General features: G+C 40.0%; 1 long non-coding RNA gene across 1 annotated transcript; it reads right to left on the bottom strand.

Annotated features, from left to right (window-relative positions):
- Nucleotides 1–14,492: 14,492 nt before the first annotated feature.
- LOC122162409 lies at nt 14,493–19,878 on the bottom strand. Its single transcript, XR_006169555.1, has 3 exons — nt 19,800–19,878; nt 19,554–19,651; nt 14,493–14,821 (listed from the first exon to the last, which is right to left on the bottom strand). It is a non-coding gene; the product is annotated as an uncharacterized LOC122162409 (long non-coding RNA).
- Nucleotides 19,879–21,424: the final 1,546 nt, after the last annotated feature.

Below are 21,424 nucleotides of genomic sequence, written 5' to 3'. Positions count from 1 at the left end.
TTTGTCATGAGCCCCTGTTACAGTTTATTGACTCATCTGTCTTAATGTGGAAGAACTAGTTAAGGACTCATGAGGAAAAGTCAACAGTGGGCATGAATTTATAACTCCTCCTGTTCTTCCAGGCAGAATGAAATCCCTGGGCAATGGCTGAAGCAGTTCTGCCCAGAGACACCACTGCAGTAACAGCAAACAGTTGACTTGTGGGAATGGTGCACGTGCTCCATCTCTGCCTGGGAGTTGTTCGTGAGTTACTTGATGATTGCTATCACTACTGTGTTTTGAGCCCAAGGAGTGCTGATTGTAAAAACATACTTTTTTTCAGGACTGTAGTCAGTTGTTTGGGACCTCTGAAGTTAAGCAGTGCTCTGTAAATGAAATATGTAGAAATAGAAAGAGATGTGAGGGAAATAATCCCAAACAGCAGTGATATATTTCACCTCTTATAAGTTGAGTTCCTCATAGGAGAAGTAAAAATGGCTGCAATGAATAAAGTTTCAGCAAAAAACCTCTTTTGGTCGTAAAACTAGTCACTTGTGTAAAGGAAATGAGTGGTCATGTGTTAGTTAAGGTGAGTTAAATTACATGAATTAGGTTTTGGCTTTGGACTCTGAGAGTAGATGGTTTATTCAGAAGTTTTGTTCTGAATGTAATCTCTCAAAACGCTAGTTACTTTAACGGGGAGACCCAGGCATTTTAACATGCGGTCAATAAGATGGCTCAGTTAGCATAATGGGGCTGGTTGGGATAAACCATGGGATAAATCACATGGCTGAGTGATGCTGTGAAAGGAAGTAGTGCTAGGTGAGGGAAATCGGAGAGGAGGAAGCAGGTTAGGGAGCATGTGAGGTTTTCCATTCTTGTAAAGGATGAGTGATGTCCCAGAGACAAAACAGCTTTGAAAATGGAGACAGCGCTTCAGAGAAGAGAGCAAAAGCAATTAGCCTAAAAATCAGTTTTTAGAAGGCCAGTGGGATAAGAAGTGTAAAAGTCACACTGAGTATGCTGAGGTGTTAAGAAACAGCCAGTGCACCAAATCACAATGACCAGTTTTTATTTCCTTTCACATTAGGATACCAGGCCACATAACTAAGAAGGAGGCAAGGTGCGTTTTCACAGCAGAAGTTTCTCAAACAATATTCAAGAGTGAGGAAGAGTTTTTTCAATTACATTCTCCTAAATGAGATAAATACACACAAAGTGACGAAAAATGACAATAATTAATAATTAGGAGAATCTTGAAAAGTAGCTTTTTGTGAGCTTCTGCCAAGTGGGGAGGATGCAGCTTGTGGGATTCCCTGGGAGCGTGTGGTGTGTCTAGTGCACATCAGTACTCACACAGCACTGCGTTGTACAAGGAACTAGAAAATATGTATATTACATTTGTAGGCTGTGTGCAGCTGGAAAGGCTGCAAGCATTTGGGTGAAAGGGTCAGTATTGAGAAAGATCTTCGTAATTAAAACAATTCACTCAAATTAAGTGGCATTCAATTCTAGAACAGGTACAAAATGCTATGATTCAGTATAAATTATTTGTAAGATTAAATGATGAGGAATGACTGCCTATCTGGCAGTCTCAAGAAAGGATGTGAGGTTACAGTGGATAACAAAGTGAACATATGTCAAGACTGTTATAGCAATGCAAGGAAACATAAACAAGAATCCATTGTGCCCAAGCCCTGGAAACAACCTTTGTACTGTGTTTGGCAATGATCAGGCACCAGCTGGAGCATTTTGTCTGGTTCTTGGCCCCATATGGAAACTTGGACTGAATGGATATCAGAGATCTAAAAAACACAGGCAGTGAGGGAAGATTGGAAGAATGAGTTTGTTTAATCTAGAGACAGGATAGCTGTGGACATGTGAGACTTCATGAAGTAAAACACTTGCTTTAAGGAGGGAGATGTGTGCCATGCCTAGTGTGGGCAGTACCAGGGATCTGCTAGTAGGCTACCAGAGGTAGTAGGCTAATATTCCTTCGGAAGAAATCTGTATTAGATGGTGGGAAAGGCTTTCTAACATCAGGACTGCACAAGCTACCGATAGAGGTTTCTGAGTACAGGCTAAAATATTTCTGAAAAAAAGTCATAGGCACTATTTATTGCTCCTGGAATGGCATGGCAAATGATCAAGACTGGCCCTTATGCTCTTTCTTGACTTGGTCTCTATAGTTTTTCTGTGAAGGAACCATTGATGTTTTTCTGGGTGTCATAGGCACGCAAGGATACTTGGGCCTGAATGATAAGAAAGGCAGCAGAGTTTTGTTTTTGTCAAGAGAGAAGTTTTCCAGGAATTCTAGATCCTGGAAAAAATGGATATTCTGCTTAATATCACAGAAAATCTCAAATAGAGCTAAAGTTGCTGTTATTTTTAATAACACAAAGTGTTCTGTTGTTAAACAATAGATGTCAATTTTATTGTAAATACGTGAATCAAAGTTTGATTATGATGAAATTGTTCCTAATGATCCTTGTAAGATGCTAACAACTGCAAAACACTGACATTGTTCACAGGAGGGCAACGAGAAGGGCTCCTTTGTGCCTCAGGGAGAGGAAAAATAGTACCGAGTATCTCAAGTATTTTCTAATTCAAAGAGTTACAGATTTTGTATTCGGTTCCCAACAAATTGTGTTGTTTGTTAGCAATTCTCTGTCAAACAGAATACTGTAAGAAAAGCTTTTTTTTACAGTGTTTCAGGAAATTGGCTTCTGGCATGACATATTGGTACCATTGATGTTATCAGATTGCATCTTACTGCCAGGGTATGAAAGGCAGAGAAGTGATGGGGCAAAAATAAAGACAGAAAAAATATGTTATGAACCCCCAGTCTCTCGCTTATAGTTTGCTCTCACTTGTGCCTGTACACACCCATGATTTCCCATGCTGTTTTCTCAGTCTGTATGACACAGAGTACACAGTGTCAAGAAACAGAGATCTGTCTTTATTATATACTGTGTGCAGGATCTACTGTATTGGAAAAAAGTGAATGAGGAGCAGAGCTGCTTATATTGGTATATGTTTTTATGACTTTGTATTTAATACACAGCCTGTGCTATATGGTAAGATAAAGGGCTGCTAATTGAGAATGTCTTCAAGTGTGGCTTGGAAATGATAATGAAACTAGACTATTTCAAATGAAATGCAGCAAAAGATTTGGAATTTGAGAGGTGGAAAAAATGTGGTGGATTCTATTCCGAAATGGATTACTTGAATCGAGAAAGTAGTTAGAAGCTGGGACTGGGAATCTGGAGAGCTAGGCTTTGGTCTTGGCTCTGTTGTAGAGTGACTGTGTGAACTCTGGCAAATCACTTTGTAACTTGCTCATGCATTTCATCCTTCATTTTGACTTCATGCTCCTGAGAGTAGGGGCTAGGTCCCAGTATGAGGATTTGGGTGTGGAGCACAGTGGGAGCTCTTCTCGTCTGAGTGCAAGAATAGTTTGGAGGATAAATGATGGCAATAAGCAGTGTGACATCAAGAAGTCTTCCAGATGAATGTGTTTGAGGCTATCTGGAAAGATAAAATAGAAAATCATTTTCCAGTGAATAAGACTTGTGTTTCTCTAGTGCCATCCGACAATGCTATAAGAAGTCGGTGCTGCTTGAAAGAAAAGGGGCAAAAGTGAGCATGGAGTGATTTACAGTAAGAACTGGATGGAAAAAGGATGCATCCAGGTCCTATCTGCTCTGAGCAGCTTCCAGCACTGCAGCTCAAAATGATTCCCTTGATCTATTATCCTCTGGTTTCCACACAAATCTGGGTGAATAAACACCACAAAAAGGCACGGTGTTTTCTGCCTTTGAAGCTGACTGGGGAAGGAGGAATAGTACTGGATTCTTCAGTGTGCAGCCAAAGATTGAATAACTGAGCGGCAAAGCTAAGAGGAGATGTCCTTAGCCAAAACCTTCCTATGTGCTTAAGGCAATACAAAAACAATTTAGAAAGACATCAAAGGAATTTGCGTGAAATCTGGAATCACTTAAATGCCGTTGCTTCAAATAGGCCTGAATGGGAATGCAATATAATTCCCATTCCAGAACACGTGAAAATTTTGGAGGACAGTATTACATTCCCGTCCAAATTCAGATACTTTCTGTTTCCTGGACCTGTCTTGGATTCTGAATGTGAAGAACCATCACATGCATTCATTTCAATGTAAAAGGCATGACTAAGGGCCCAGGCTCTAACTGTACATCTGTAGAATGTTTCACGGTAGTAAATTATTTTTGAAAATCCCATCTGAAAATGTTTTCTTTATTCTCCTTGAAATACAGGCAGATAGAAGAATAAAATGAACTGGTACGCTGAAAATCATCCAAATACTGAAGAGGGGATGGTGTGAGTGTTTCATATCCTAACAGACAGAAGGATGGAAAAGCTTCTTTCCTGAAACTTGTGTCTAGAAAATATCCTTAAGATACTTACTGTACGCTTGGTGATTAGTGTGCTACACTGACTTACCACAATAACAGCACACACAGATCCCTTCTTCTGCGGAACCATTGCTTCTCCGACTTGTTTGCTTTACAGACATTTAGATCTCTTCCACTCCTCGTTTAAGATGACCTGTACACAATATCCCAGCTTGTATCGGATTAAATAATCAGTCTAACACCAAGCTCTTTCAGCACCAGAGCCCAAAGACAGAGATGGGAGAGAGTCATCCTGACAGCAGTTTTAACTGCAGGAGTCAGGGGCAATCTTGTGTCCTCTGCCCAGCAAGATGCTTTCAACAGCAGCTCTTAATTAGATACATCAGGTATGAAAGAAGATGTAGAATTGCGAGGATGAAATTAGTCACTTCTCTGCCCAAAAATCATCTGTACCCTCACTCAAATAGTTCTTGTTATTTTAGATTCGAGCATAGCTAGAAGTTGTCACATAAGAGTTACCAAGAAAAGGCATTGGATAGACCAGATATTGTTTAGGTGTATGCCAAATCCAATCCAACACAGGAAAGTAATAATTGTTAACATGCATATTTTTTAGTGTCCTGTGTTTGTTTGGAGCCTTTGTTAGGACTTGGTATTACCCAGTCTAATTTCCAGATAAAGTTAATGAGGTTATTAAAATGAGAGCCTGAAGGATTAGCTAATGTAAAAGGGGCTCTGCTTGCTCTTTTCCCATTTAAAGGGAAAAGCTCTTCACAAAATGTGTGAATGTATTTTTAACGTGCTCAGCCTCTAACACTGTTTTAAATGGTGTTGACTTGTTGATCCTACATTAATGAAGAATTATAATAGCTTCCTCTTGAATGGATAATTGAAATTAAAAAGGGGACTGCAGTGGTGCATTTTATTTCTCAGGATGTAACAGATTGCTATTTCACAGAGAAACTAGTAAAGGCACTCTTTTTTAAAGCAGTAACTAAAATGTCCAGAAAAAAATCGATATCCTTTGTTTTCTACCTTCTACCGATTTCTGTTCTGATTGTGGGGCCAAGCACTAAATGATACTGTCATCACAACCTCCTTCTTTTGCTGTCATTTAGGCCAGCACATTGGAGTCCTTCACCATTCAAGAACATCCACCTTGTCCATGCTTGTGTTTTCCGGGGTGATTGGTGAGGTTTGTCTAGATTTATGAGTAGAAATTGAGCTATTTAAAATTCCAGGCTGTTGATATGTGGTTACATTTATTTGACTGATTCTGTAATTAAATGGGTTTACATGATTTACTGACAAATTACTTCAGGAAGTGTCAAAGAGATGGCTAGTTAAAGCTGAATTATATCACGCAATTAGTGCTATATTATGAGCTCTCCTGTGAAATCTAGCCACAGATTAAGATTTAAAAAGTGAAGCTGACAACAGTTGGGTTCTGGTAGCAATTTTAACTGCTGAACAGTTTTTTCCTTTAAAAATCTGATGTTATTAGGGCATCTGGCTAAGAATTTGAGATTCTGAAGTTGGGTATACATTCCTGAAAATGCAGTCAAAATTTAAGAAAGTTACATAAGGTTAACTTCCTTTCTAAAAAAGAGTGGAGCTTGAGATTGAAGGAGGCTCAGGAGAATAGGTAAAACAAGGACAGAAACTGTCACGTAAGTCAAGAGTGATCACTGCTTTTATGGGGCTCTGTTTTTTAAACCTAGTTCTCCGAAAATGGAACTGTAATCAATAACAATGCATGTAGGTTTTAATTGTGTTTTCTAAGTGTTTAGTGGTGAAATGTGTACAGATCTAATCAACTGGAGCTGGGTTTGAAATGACCAGTCCAGTGAACTCGAATTTCAGTTTTATCATTTACTTGGCAAGTTGTTTCAGAGCGTATTTTTATTTTTCCTCCCTGTCCCCAGAGAAATGTCTGTTGGTGTCCATGCGTTCTTTCTTCCACAAATGTACTTTGAAATGTGTGACTTTGTTGTTGTTGTTGGGTTTTGTTTGTTTGTTTTTTACTATGGACACCTTTTTTGATCTCTTGACAAGATCAGTTTCATTGGTAAATTGGACTGTGGAAGGTCACAATACGGAGAAATTTGTCAATAGAAAACACATCAGCAATAATATTAAGACACTAGAAAGTACTGCTGTTTACTATACTGATCACCAGATAACTTTCAATTTCTAGATTTGAACAACATAGGTGTATTACAGCAGCACCTGCCTCAGAATTTTTTTTCCAGCATGTGAACTAGAAACACAGTTTCATCGGTCTGAAAACTGAAGTACTTTTATTATCAACAGCTTATGTTTCATTATTACAGTTATACTTTGACCCAATTTGCTACCTCATTGGAACAGCCAAAGGACTAGAGTAAGGCAAGAGCACAGTTTAATCTGAAAATATAGCTTAAGACACTTTTAATTTTATAAACCGATCTCTAGAAAATCAGCCTGGGCACTGATGTACTGCGGTGTGCCAGAAAAGCTCCATTTGGACTTGGCTGTGACTTGAGTGGAATTCTATGGCACTTTCAGTTCTTTCCACAGTTTGTCCAGCTGTATATCTCAGGTCTGCCTCTGATTACTCCTGATCAGACAGGTATCCTAAATTTTCAAATGCCTGCTGCTTACTAGTCCACGGTTACAGCTGGGAAAATGTTTTGCTCATTTTTTTGTTACCAGCTTTAGGAATCTGAGTTCAGTGAGCCACCTATAGTATGGACCAAGATTCAAAATATCTCCTCCTCCCATGGTTATCCAAGTTGGTTTTCTGTTTTAATTAAATATTACTTTTATAACATTTGAATAATAATGATATCAAAAGAAAATAGGTTCCCTGGGGGTTCTTTCTGCCACTGCAAAATGCATATTAGGTCATTGCTAGGAGAGCAGTGCCAGGATGATGTATGGAACTAATAGATCAGTGTGATAAGGTGGAGCTGGAAAAGAGAGGGCTGAGTTTTTAAGAATACCTGTCTTACTATATTCTGATTTTTAAGTTAATTTCTCTGTGAAAACCTGGCAGAGATGGCCAGATTTGTACTGGGAAGTTAGGAGAACAAGATATTTCAAGTGAATATGTTGACTACCCTGATATGTTACTGTGTAAAATTTTCCACAGCTGCTGACGTGACTTAGGATTGCTGAGCACCATTCTCAGCAATGGTAAAATAATTCAGTCTTCATGGGCTTGCATCAGTGTACATCATTTTAAGCTCGTAATAATTTGAAGTATAAAAATGGTTCATAAGCTACTAAGTGCTTATGAAAACTTGGTCCTAATTCTCACTGAAAGTTAACAGGATTTAGAATTTCAAGTGGCAAAGTACCTTTTGAGAATTACTCCTTATTACCTCATGTATTCAGGAAGCTATGTCATTCGTCAATCTGGTTGTACACTAGAAGGATCTTAATTCTTTTTTTTCTTGGAGGATTAGTCGTATCATAGAGTCATCTAGGTTGGGAAGGACCTTAAAAATCACCAAGTTCAGCCATCAACCTGACCTATTGTGTCCCATCACTAACCCATGTTCATTGATGCCACATCCACGCATCTCTTTAATACCTCTGGTGGTGGGAAGTTTCTCACTTTCCCAGACAGCCTATTCCAACTCTTGACCATTCTTTCCCCCAAGAAATTCTTCCTGATATCCAATCTAATCTTGCCTGGTGCAACTTGAGGCTGTTTCCTTTGAGCCCACCCATTCAGCCAGTTCTTCACCCAGAGATCTGTGTAACTGTCCAAGCCACAAGCAGCTGGTTTTTCCAGGAGGCTACTGTGGGAAATGGTGTCAAATGCTTTAATAAAATCCAGGAAGACAAGCAGACAACATCCATGGCCTTTCCCTCACCTACTGAGTGGGTTATCTTTCATAGAAGAAGATCAAGTTAGTCAGGCAGGACCTGCTTTTCATAAACCCATGCTGGATGCTTCTGATCACTTGACTGTCCTGACTGTATGGTGTGATGACATTCAGGATGATCTGCTCCATGATATTCCCTAGTACTGAGGTCAGACTGACAAGTCTGTAATTCCCTGATTCCTTCTTCCTGTCCTTCTTGTAGACTGGAGTCACGTTCACTAACCTCCAGTCAGCTGGAACCTCCCTGGTTCTATTTATATAAAGCATTTCTATTGTCTTTTACTGCACTAGCCAATCTGAGTTCTGATTTTCTGCCTTCCTAGTTCCGTAGCCCTCCTCACTTGTCTGCTCTTTCTTCCAGAGTTCATAAACTTTCTTTCTTCCTGAGTTCCTGAAGAAATTCTCTGTTCATCCAGGCTGATCTTTCTTTCCTGTTGGCTTGACTTTTGGTGCATTGAGACAACCTGCTCCTATGTTTTTAGGATTTTATTCTTGAAGAAAGTCCAGCCTTCTCACTCTCCATTACCTTTCAGAACTGCCTCCTGAAGGACATGCTAGCTCCCATTTATTGCCAGCTTTTAAGCAAGAGGATGAAATCCAGTCAAAATATGCATTTTGTTTCAGCAAAGTTTAATCAAATAAGAAACCCCAATTTGTCTATGTATTTTCCTGGTTCTCATTTTTTTTTCAGACCAGTGTGCCTCTGTCAGCTATCGAAAAAAAATCTGGAAACTGCAGCACTTCTTTATCATTCCCTATTGCAATCAAATGCTGTTTATTATGGTTCTGAGGGCCAGGCACAGATCACTTCTCTAATGAGAAGTGCAAGTAATGCAAGAAGTGCATCATGCAAATCCAATCTCAAATGTTTTGGCTTTTGTTATGGCTTTTTGTGAACGAAGAGCTTCCTTTGTATTTTCATGTACCGCAGAGTGCATCAAATAATACAGAAAATACAGGAGGAAGTTCTTTAAGTACACACATGCATATGGTTTGAGTAAATGTTACTAACGCTGAATCCATTCTGTGGTGGAAACCCATGAAAAGAAGACTTCTAATACACAAATAATACAAAATACTCCTCTCTTCATTTATAGTGGTAGTAAACTGTAAGGTAGTTTCCAAATTGAGGACACCATTTTAATGAGCTTTGAACCCAAATCCTGGGATCCTTCCTCACTGGAAGCAATAACAGCTTTGGAACATGAACATGTCTACTGTAGATAAATGATTAATTTAAGCTCATAAAACAAAGGTTCTCTTACTGTAAGAACTTGTCATGGTTGATTTTTGAAGGTCACTTTCTACTATGGCTGCACTGAAGTCTTCCTTATGAAAGGAAGGATCATAGCTGAACTGATGTGGAAAATAAAAAAGGGCAAAAAGAAGCTGCACTAAGACTTGTTGAGGCTATCAGAAATCCCCTTAGAGAATATGCAAAATGAGCCCTTCTTCCCCATCTTACCTAACTGGTTTATCTCTCTGCATATTTGCACTGTTTTTTTTCTGCTGAGGTCAAAATATTGATGAAAATTAATCTGGAATAACAAGTTAAACTGAGGTAGTTGAGGTATTTCTAAAATGAGTAGGTATACTGTCTTTGCCCATGCATTTCGTTCGGAAAAGTAATCTGAAATGACAGTGCTTTGTCCTGCTAAGTTGGGATGGCGTGAACGAATGCACCAGGGCTTTGTTGGTAGCTTCCTGCATACAAGCACAATGTATATATATGTACAGGGTCCTTCTTCAGGTACTTTGCCCAGGCTTCTGTTTGCGTAGTTTGACTGTTTACAGGGGTGCAACCCTAGCTCAAAAGATAAGTGAGACAAAAAGGTAGAAGACGCCTGATGGCCTTGGCTGGGTCAGATCCCATCACATTCCATCAAGAGCTGGGCGAAGAGGCAGGATAAACGTTGTTGGGATTCTCTGATTCTGAATTACATCTCTTGACTGTGATCATACTCGTGCCCCAAAGAGGTTAAAAGCTGATGGGCTATAGCAAAATGATTATTACATATCATTTTAAAACAGCATAAATAATGTGTTTTCCTTATAGTTGTCATCTGATCTGACAACTCGCTTAAGGTCAGGTGACAATCTTGCATTTGTTAGCAGTCATTTCCCATGTGAAAGTCCAGAGCTGGTACGTAATCTAAACCCCATATTTAACAGTTAGCTCACTGCTAAAAGCATTACTCCTCTGATAGTTTGCAGCATGTGATGGCTTCACGACGTAGTGGCTCTATTTACAGTGTGTTGCTCTGTGTTACATGCTGCTAGCCATCTGCAAAGTGCACTGTTGCTTGTTATCATCTGCTTATGGGCATTAAAAAGACTAATGGGCCAGATTCTCCTTTGCAGAAAAGCCTCTTTATGCCACTCAGACCAGCTTAAAATGGACTTTAACTGGAAGTAATATAATCTAGTCTTATTTATGGTCCATCTGTACTTCCTGTATTATGTGAGGGACCTCAACATAAATGAAGATGAGGTCATTGGGAATCTGGTCCTGTTTAGCTGCTAGGTGGACAAAGGAACTCTAAAGAATATTAAAAGTAAATCACTCAGCTTTCCAGTACTGTGAATATCAGTCCTTATATTCAGTCTGACCACAATCCATCTTGCCTGCCTTGTATAGAGCACAGAAGGAACAGATGCTTCTGGTGTGGAGCAGAACCCAGGCCTGTTACCAGAACCAAGCAGAAAAAGTTAATGCCATTCATAGAGTGTATGAGCAGAAAGCTGTGGGTTGTGTTGTTGTTGTGTTTATTTGGCAGAGAGCAGGCTATTTTCTGCCCTGAATTCTCCTAAGAGGTAAATCCCATCAGAGGGCCTGCTAGAACCATTTAAGGACAGACCTGTGGAAAGCTGTGGAGTAATTAATTTGATGTGGTCTATCTCTTGTTGGCTCACAGGCACTGTGGCCTCCAGTGTCTCTGGACCAAAGAACAGTCTATATGTGTGCTTGCTATGAGAGTGTCAGGCTTGGGATCAACAAGGGAAGAGGGTAGGATCTGTCAGAGATTTGAGAAGGAATAATGCCAAGAAACCAGGCTTTAGAAGGAAAATTGCCTGTTTGCTATGGCTGCTTTTGTAAAAACAGGCCCATTTTTGCAAAAGGTTCTGAGTCTGGTAATTTGCTGAAACCTGATGAAACAAGATGTTTCTCAAATTGTCCCATTGGTGCTGCTCTTGGTGCTCATTTCCTGGCCTTTATCACTTGTAAGAGTGCTGCTTCTCCTTGCCTATGTCTCTTGCTTCTGGCTTCTATGTGCACTAAGAGGAAATGCTTCAGCAGATAACTATTTTTTCTGTCAACTGCTTCTTTATCTATTTTATTACGTTGTCTCTATACTGCCAAATTCTAGCATGCACTGTTCACTACTCTATCATATCCCTCAGCTGCAGGGAACTAAATCCATGCTGTACTCAGACAGGAGAGTTGTAAAAGACATGCATCAGCACAACATCAGCTTGTCTGGAAATTGTCACATACCTTGGTGACTGTGACTCTTGGGGGAAGATAGTAATATTAGTGGTGTAAAGACATTTATAGTCAACCATGTGCTCATACAGAGTCCTCCTGTGATGCTGCTGATAGGTAATAGCATGCAGTGCTTCAACACAAGAGGACAGTTGGAGGCTTGGGAGTTTTAATGCCAGCAGAAGGAGAGTGCAGACAAAAAGGTTCCATCAGACCTCTTTTTTTGTTGTTTTTTGTTTTGTGTGTTTAGACTTCAGTTAGTAATGTCACCTAAAGCTGCTTATTCACACCACTCCTTCATCCTCAAAAATTTTAGCTTTGCCAGGGAGGGAGAACTGAGGCCTTCTGGAATTTTTCCTCCTTGCACTCAGAATTCTCTAATCAGTATGTTTATTAGTACTCAATACCGAAGAGAGGTGGGAGAACATCTGTCTGGAAACCTTTCTTTTTGAAAGAAAAACGTTCTTCTGCAATGTTGACCGGGTGAACTCTTTAAATAGAGTAGCACACAATACAATCTTTTTGCAACACTTATTTGGGGATACTTGTAATTCAGCAACATTGAAGATGTACATCAAATGTTTGCAATGATTGGGAAAGGTATTTCCCAAGGGAAAGGGAAATATAATAAGGGAATTATTTGTGAATAGTAATTATTCACAAATAAAATAATAAGGGAAAGAATTGAGAGCAAACCTGAAAATGTCACTATGCCACTCTATAGATCTATCATCCATCACTCTTTCATTATTATCCCTGTCATTTCAAAGGATATATTAAAGCTGAAAAAGGTTCAGAGAAGGGCCGTAAGCCTGAAAGTGTTACCATAGATATGGAATGGCCTCTGTGTGAGGAATGATTCAGAAGGTTGTGTGTTTTCAGCCTGGACAGGAGGAGAGGTGGGTACGTAATGGACGTATCTATAGTGCATCTGGGTAGTCTGCCTGTTCCCTCCTGGCTGCTTGTGAAGCTGGAGTCTGGCAGTTCAGGATGAAGTAAATGATTTGACTGATTTCATTCTTCTCTGGACCTGAGACGCCACAGAAAACCCTGAAGTCCAGCCTAGGTGCCATAGCAGAGTGACAGAATTGTTTGAGTTGGGAAGGTAGTCTAGTCTCACCCCCTTGCCATCTCCACCTGGACACTGAGCCATTGACCACAACTCATTAAGGGTGACTTTCCAGACAGTTCATTACCCACCATGTTGAATTGTGGTTTGTATTTCTGCAGAACTCCTGCAGAAGTGCACAGCCTCATACCGTTACAACTTGTTCTTTGCATACACGAACATGAATATGAATTACACAGATGTCTAGAAGCAACATTACCATTTGTTTTTTTCCCCTTGCTTTTTTTTTTCTTTTTTTTTTTTTGTTTTGAATTGTGCAGATAAGTCCCCACAAGAAATTACACCTATGTGTGGCTAGTGTAAACAGAACAGAGGGTCAGTGAGCTGGAACATAAGGTCAGTGGAGTTATCTTATGGATATTATTGCCTCTGGTGCATAAGGGAGATGAGGTGATGCTGTAATCTGCACAGAACTCGTCATTGCATTCTATTGCCATTACTTCATAGCAAAGATTTCTGGTTTTTTTTTTCTCTCTCTTTTTATTATCATCTGCATTTTTCAACTTATTACTTGTGATATTCAAATCTCCAAAGGTTCGTGACTGTTTTTGTAGCATGTCTTGCCTCTCAAAGTGCTGTTAGCAGCTGCTCTTGAGTTCAGGTTTTGTAGGCTGTCATTTCTGAAATGGTGTTAATCTACAAAAGCTATGACATCCCTTGTCTCTGCAGCCTGCTCTGTTTATTAAACACTATTCTTCCCACAGGGACTGTATGTAGATGTTACCCAAAAAACTATCTCATGCTGTAGCAAATGCCATTCCTTTCCTCTGCGATCCTGTTGCAGGGTACCGGTCTTACATCTATTCAGGTAAGTGTTACATGGCTGAGAAACACCTCTCCAAATCCATTCGTTTGATAGGTACCTCTTTATTCTGCAGTAGGTGAGTGCAAATGGCCTTGTGAAAATGAATCACACAGGGAATGAAGCAAGTTTTGTGTGAAGAGCTGTGCAGCTTGTGCAACTCGGGTAAATCCAGTTCTCAGACTTGGGAGAGTTGTGACTGAGACAGTGTCACCATCAGGATCTGTCACAAGGGTCAGTGCTATGGTTTGGTCTCTTTCTAACCTACCACAGCCAAGTAACTGGAAAACTCTCTGAGAGCAAAGGAATACAGTGTGACTGTAGACCTGACCCAAGGGTGTCCAGGCTCAGCACTGCCCAGTTGATCTCTCCTAGTATTGCCACAGAGAACGACTGAAGAAACAGCAGCTTTTGCAATATTCATTGTCAAAGCATCCAACTCTGAGCCTCAAATCTAGAGAGATTTTTGTTACAATCTTCCAGGTCAGAGCAAAGTCTCTTCTCTCACTGAGGCATGTGGCTGCCACCAGTAACAGCACGGCTCAGTGGCACCACACGCCTGCCTCTGGACAGCTGCCTGTTCCATCCTGAGTGTCTCTTATTTTACTTTTGATAGAGCATCAGCATCTGCGCTGCTCCCTGTCTGGAATAAATAGATCTTGCCCTGATTAACAAATACCCAGCAAAGCCAGCCAAACATCTAGGGGAAAAATCTATTTTCCTTTCCACTTCCCTCCTTGCATCCCTGCTGCATAACAGCTTTTCTCAGCTGCGTACTGTTCTTCCCTTTCCCCACGAGTATGTAACAGCTCTCCCCAGACAGCTGCAAGCTGCTCTCTTCTCATCACATGAATAAAACATCACGGCCTTACGTCAAGATTAAACTTGCTTGGCTGTGCTTTCTGAACCTTCTGCTTGTTTATTTATTTATTTACAGAGCACAGCGCTAATATAATTTAAACACTATGCTGAAGACTGATGTTACACAGTTAAAGATTATTTTTTTTTCCACCTTATTGACTGTCTTAAGAGTACTGCTGGGAAATATTATAGCATGTAGTTTATTATTCATGATAATGCTGATGTAGAAGTTTCCTGACTCATCCTTCAACGTTTCTCCGATAATGAAGGAATTTCTTGTCTGTAGCCAGTGTGATATGCCTGAAAGAAATATTGTTGCAATTTGTTAGATTCTACAAATGTATTATTGTAAATCAGTTACTTTTTAGTCAACAGTAGAACTGGAATTTAATGGGTAAGATGACCAGATGAACTTCTGTGACCACGTAGTTTTGTATCCACAGAAGATCACTTAAAGTATTTCCCTTCAGGAATTTGTTTATGTCTCAATTTAAAGCTCTTTGTCCTAGATGTGACAAATGTTTCTCACTGGGTTTCCCAGAATATGTCTGTTCTTGTCACCAAATGGAAACTAGCTCACAATCGAAAGCAAGATGGTGAACCTGGTAGATAGATGAGAAAAGTTTTGGGAACAAAATGTGGTTAATATGAGGTCAGGGATCACCTGTAGCTCCTGAGTGAAGGAAGCAGATATACTGTTCATGGTTTGGGCTATGGCATTTTGATTTCTGGATGAGAAATTCACATTTTAATATAAATGCTTTATTTTTCTCCCTTCAAACTCTATCACCAGCTCCATTTGATTTCTCTTTGTATGTGTCTTAAGTCATTACAGAATGCAAAGCTCCTGATCTCCATGAAAACATCCTGTTGCTACAAAGATACTAGTGTTTCATTCTATCGTATCTCTGTATTCTATACAAGTAATCACATGCTTTGGTCATCTGTTGCTTGTGATTTGCTGGTCCCTGCATCTTTTCCTTATTCTTTGCTATTCTCTCCCATCTGATCAGGATTGACAGTAGGCTTATAATTCTAATGGGACAATATATCCTGTGTCTTTTCAGGGACTTTCAAGTCCAGCTTTGACCCAGATAGTATAAAGTTTAGATAGGAGATCCACTTTTAAAATGACATTCATTTGTTAAAGGTCCCAGTTACCCATCTTCCCATATGCAGGGAGGACATATTGGACAGAGACATTTATAGGACTGAAGAAAATATGGCAGTGCTGCCCAAGTTTGGGTCTAGCCAGTTATGGTAAATCTAGTCTTCCAAAATGTGCTCAGAGATGTATATATCTATATGTGTGTAGACATATATGGCAAAAGGCAGGTTTGGGCCCTAAATGTGTAAAGATCGTTTACCAAAAAGATGATGGTACTTCTTTTAGAAACAGACACTTGATCCAACAGATGGAGATAAAGCAGGACAGGCAGTGGCCAGGCTGAGCAAAGTCTTGCTTTGCTTCTTAACTTTTTAGCACAATAATTCTATAGGAAGATGGCCAGATTCCTGTAAGAAATTAACAATACAGATAACCAAAGCACTGCCCTTTTTGTTGGGTGCAAGCCTTTCTCTTTATTTATGTATCAAGTTGTATTTTTTATTAATGCATTTGGACTGGCGTTTTTTTTTTAAGCTGTAGAGGTATTGAAACTGAGGTCGAGCAAACAAGAAAAGTGTCATGTTTTATGGGACCAGATCCAGTCTGATAAGAAGAATGAAATAAATGGGCATGTGCTAAGCGTTATTGCTGCTCAATGCATTATCATTTTGGTTGTGTCAGTGTTTCCATTAGAAATACTCGTCTCAGGGGAATCCAACTGTACATCTCATTTTGGGCTGGAAAATTCCACTTAGAGAATGCTATTAATTATTTAAAACTACACATTTGCTTTTTAGGTCAATATTTTCGAAGTAGTGATTTGCAGTACTCATCCTGAGACAGTTTGGAGAGGGCTGATTTTCAGGTGGTCACTGGAGATAGTCAACTAATCAGAAAAATAACAGTCCTCCCTCTCTGCCCATCCCATTTCCAGGCGTATCTGCTCTAGTTAAATTTCTGAAATATTCATATCTCTGTTCCACTTTTTCTTCCAGCCTTTTCTTTTGATGATGACTAGAAGTTCAAGATAGGTGAGTCGATTTATTTCTCATGAAGGAATAAAAGGCCCAAGAGCAGGCGCTCCCAAGTCACATGCAGATTGATCAAGGCTTGTTTTCTTCTTCCCATGTTTTGTGCACATCCTTACGCTTTCTCAGAAATGGGTGACTGCCCTGAGACAGCACTGCCAGTGCTGAGGCTTTGTTTTTCCTCATCCATTTGTGTTCCAGACCAAGAGGGTAAGCTGAAGCCCAGAGAAATTAGGTGAATTGCATAAGCACTTGTTTCTGGCAGCACAGCAGGTAGCTGTGCAGTTGACAGGCACTGCTGTACACCAGTGCCTGGTAAAACCATTACAGCTGGTTAGGTTATCATGCGATATGTAACAGGAGAATCATTTTGTTGGCTGTTGGTGAGCAGGAAACCCCCTGGCAGACAGTGGCAATGTGGGATAAACTACAAAGAAGATAGTGTAACTGATTTTATGACATGTGCTGCATATTTTTCACCGAGCAGTGAAGAGAAACCATAACCTCAGACCATCAGAAAACAGCATACGCAGTGGCTCTTTGTATGCATCAGAAGCAGATTAGCAGATGGCAATTTCTGTCTTTAATCTATGAAGCACACTGAAAATTCAAAAGCCGTGCCTTTACAGGGACATTATTGTGCCTGGTGAAGAGTCTATCTCTTTGCCCAAATTAAATAGCATTTGTTTAATTGATGGTACTAGAAGAAGCGGCTGCCTGTGTTATTCTGAGCAGGCCAATGCACAAGTTCAACACACTGGAATGAAAAAAAGTTCTTCTTTGGGGCATCTGTAAAAACATTTGCATCTTGACAGATCCCTCCATAGCATCTTATTCTGCAGTGAGCTTTGAGACTAGAGTAACAGCACACTTGTTTGTGTATTCCGTACCGTGAACTTGATGCCATAGCAATGGCAGACAGATGTCCTCCCCATCATTGTCTTTTTAATGGCTTTAACGGGCTATTATAAAACTAGTAGTGAGATTTTGTCAGTTCTGATACTAAGAATAACACGTGTTTTCACAGCATGCTTTTCTTGTCGCTGCTGTGTATGCTGGAAATTTATCTATCATGGTATCCTTTGAGAATTATCTCAAGGAGCATTACTGAAAATAAAAGATGATGAGGATAATGTATGATGTTTTCCTTGGGCAGTAGCTTAGTTAGATGCTATTGTTTCCATATCTAGAGGTTCCCTGTATTTTTCTAACAGAGCAGAAGTTTCATGGCCACTACAGAGCTTTGTCTTAAGCAGCGCATCAGTAAAGTGCAATATGTGCCTTTGGGATGGTATGAGGGAAGAGGTTTAAAGTTCCAAACAGAGAAGATAGTCTCTGGATATTCCACTGTGTGCTGGAGACAGGATGAAGCCCCAAGAAGTCCTGAGATGAAGATCATCCCCTTTTTTTCTTCTTACCAACAAGTCTCAGGCACAAAAATGGTGAAGAGCGCAGTGTGAAATGCTCTTGATTTTATGTTGTTAGTGAATAAGCCAGAAGTATTGATAGAGTTTGTTGTCTCAAACCAATAAAACCAACCCTTGGAGTACAGTCACAAAGCTAACAATATAAACTCTTCATGAGCCTTATCAGCTGATTTCACTTTTGAATTAGTCTTAGTAATTTCTTGTCTTGACTTGCAGTTCCATACAGTGCACTGCTTTAGTTACTCCTGAACATAGTAGTCTGTATTTAGAAGCTAGCTTTCTTATTTTCCTCTGAAATAGGAACTGGCTTTGGAATTAGAATGGTAATCTCTGACATTTTGCTTCAAGGTCATTCCAGGATCAGTTTTTCCAGATGTAACTCAATGCACGTAGAGTTGGAGAGAATTTCTGTCTTTAGTGCCAGAGGTTTAGCTAATCAATGCAGATTTCAAATTGCTTTACTCATGTGAATGTTCATCAGGACTTGATAGCTCAAACTTTTGATGTTTTCTTTTTGGCAAGTTGCATGTTTGTTTTCCTCAGCAAAGCAATAAAAATGGTCAGCTACTTAATGATTTCAATTCTGATGACATTTTGGGATGTTCCATAAGGTGATGTTAGTAGAGAAGATTTTTATGCTGTTCAGAGGAGCAGATGTCTTAGTGGTGCCAGTTCCAGAGTTTGCAACAAGAATGGTTAGCATATGTGTTTTATTGCTTAGACGAATACACTGTTTAACGAACCTTGGTCCTTACTGCACTGCAGCCTACTAGAACCCAGTAGGAACAGTGCCATGTACCAGAAAGCAAAGGGTAGAAGCAGCACTAAGACACTCCTGTGGAGAAATGTGGTTTCAAAATAGAAGAGCTCTTCATAGGGTCAGCCAACATGAATTTTTGTGAAAGAGTAGTGGAAGGGCTTGAGATTTCAGCGTGCTGTGGCGATGGTCATAAGGAGAGAAAGATACAGCCCTAGCAAAGTCTCTCCAGGGAGCAAGGTGGACAGAGTACTGCAAGAAAGTCAAAATCAGCCACATATATACATTACCAAATGCTGATGTGTAAACAAAACTAATCCAGAAGGCAAGTGGGAATGACAGGGTCTTGACCTTGTCATTCATGAATGAAAAGAGCACAAAGGAACAACACAAAGGCCTGCACCTCTTGCAGAGGAAAAGTCTTAGGAAAGCCTTCTTTAATGAAGGGAAAAATGCACATCATTTTGACACGATCTTGCCGTGTGTTTTTGGTAGATATAATTTGAATATCAAAAGAAGGGTGCAAGGAGAAGGGAGATTAGAAAAATGGGCTGGGAATTAAATTTGCTTCTGCCACTGACTTTTTACATGACCGCAAATGAATCGCTTCAGGTGTAATTCCCGTAGAAATAAACAGGAGCATCTAGTACCTCGTTTGACAGAATGGCTGTGAAAATAAAGCATCCACACTGTCTATTTAGTTTATTCATACCTCGGGGCAGACAGGGACCGTCTTGTAGAACACTTTTGTCAAGGGTGCTCTCATGTTTTTATGGCCTCCTGGATGTGGTCTGGAGGCTGGAGAATAGGCTGCAATAAAAACAAACATTCATTAATAATAAAAAGGGGCTCTGCTGCAACCAAAAGACTTCATTAAAGATTAAGCTTATATTAATGGAAGGGGGGTTCTGTGTTATATATGTATTGTCCATTTAGACCCCTCCCCTGAAATACTTACTCATAGCTTTTTTTTCCGGAAGATTTGTTATATTTTGTTTTGCTGCCTGGTGATAAAGTCTCAAGGTCACAGAATAGGCACTTTTAGTGTTGCTCTTACAACTGGCATTGTAAAATTTTATTTCTGAGGGAGGTGCTGCTAGTGGAGAGGCTGATAAATTTTAATTTCTACTTCATATTGGTACATTGGCTGTAACTGTTTAATTGCACCTGCACAACTCTGTTGACAAGCTTGCTAATGGATTAGAGGCAACTGATGTCACGATAGCTGCAGAATGGCATTACAAGTAGAATATACCTTGTCCAGTCCACCGGTAGCACAGGGCAGTTGCTAAAAATTGCAAACAAATCCAGTCAGCTATTTGATCGTGCTTCACTCACATTTCTCGGCTTTCCATGGGTCCATACTAAAAGGATCCACTCCTGGCTTGATCCTTTGGTGTAACTGAGCTGGTGGCTCAGATGGACCCGGGGAGGTGTTTAAAGGTAGAACAGGTAAACCCAGGGAATTCAGGCATGGAGAGCAAGAGGAAGCAATATACTCAAAAGAGAGGAGTGTGGCTGCCGGTGGGAAGGTGGGCAGCTCCAGGGAGGTGAAAATGAGCTGCTGGTTCTGGGCTTTGAGACTAAGAGCGAAGGACTGACGGGAGCTGTTTCGGCACAGTGGGAGGGGTGTATTTGGATACACTGTACTAGTGGCAAATATGTCATTTCCCAACAAACTTGAATTCTCTTAGGTTTAGACCATCCGTTTTTAATGGTCAGGAGGCTACCTGAGGAGAATTATGTAACTGACTTGCACCACTTGACAAATTGCGTTGTTTGGGTTTTCTATTAATAAGAGAAAAAAAACTCTTACAAAACGTAGGTCTCTTAGATGACTTTGATGCTTAGATAATCATTTCACTTGCTGTTCTACAGCACAGCATTGTAAACATAATTAGTCCTTTGCATTTTTCTCATTTAATTCACTCCTCACTGCATGCATCTTATCGTGCATAAGAAGGAAGTTGAAGCATTAATTAATTTGAGCCATTTCAGAGAGCTAAAGGAACGAATTTAATCGTCTTATCATTTTGAATTCAGAGGCCAAGCACAAAGTGCTGCCTTCATGTGCGAGCGTTCTCAGGCAAAATTCTTCACCTCAGATGAACTTGCAGATGTGTCATTTCCTGACTGGCATCTGCCATGTGATACCTACATTTCCCACCTGTTGTTGTTGAAGACTTCATCACATATCCCACACCGTGGATGAATTTGTGCCTACTTCTCTGGATTCTATTTACGCTTTCTTAGCACTAATTTGAATTCACATCTGGTACATCGGTTTTAAAAACAGCATCCACCAGATGCCACATACAAATCTGTATGATCAATGAACATACGGATATTATAATTAAGAAATATACATTAAGGGCTAAACAGGCTACCACGCTAAAGAAGCCCCTGTCCTGGGCTTGCTGAGAAGACTCCAGGAGAAGCAATCTCCAAAAGAGATCCTTCCCCAGTGGTAGTCAGCTCCAATTCCCTGGTGTAACCTTTCTTCCTATTTTTATACTGTCAAAAAGAAGGGAAAGGTAAAAGGCTCTGAATGCTTTTCCCATGTTGGTATTAATTCAGTTGTCC

The sequence above is a fragment of the Centrocercus urophasianus genome, unplaced genomic scaffold, assembly GCF_019232065.1.
Source record: "Centrocercus urophasianus isolate 14NV4802_14NV808 unplaced genomic scaffold, USGS_Curo_1.0 seq_10, whole genome shotgun sequence".
Lineage (NCBI taxonomy): Eukaryota > Metazoa > Chordata > Aves > Galliformes > Phasianidae > Centrocercus > Centrocercus urophasianus.
Note: the sequence above shows the minus strand (reverse complement) of the source record. Positions and strands in the feature narration are given on the sequence as shown.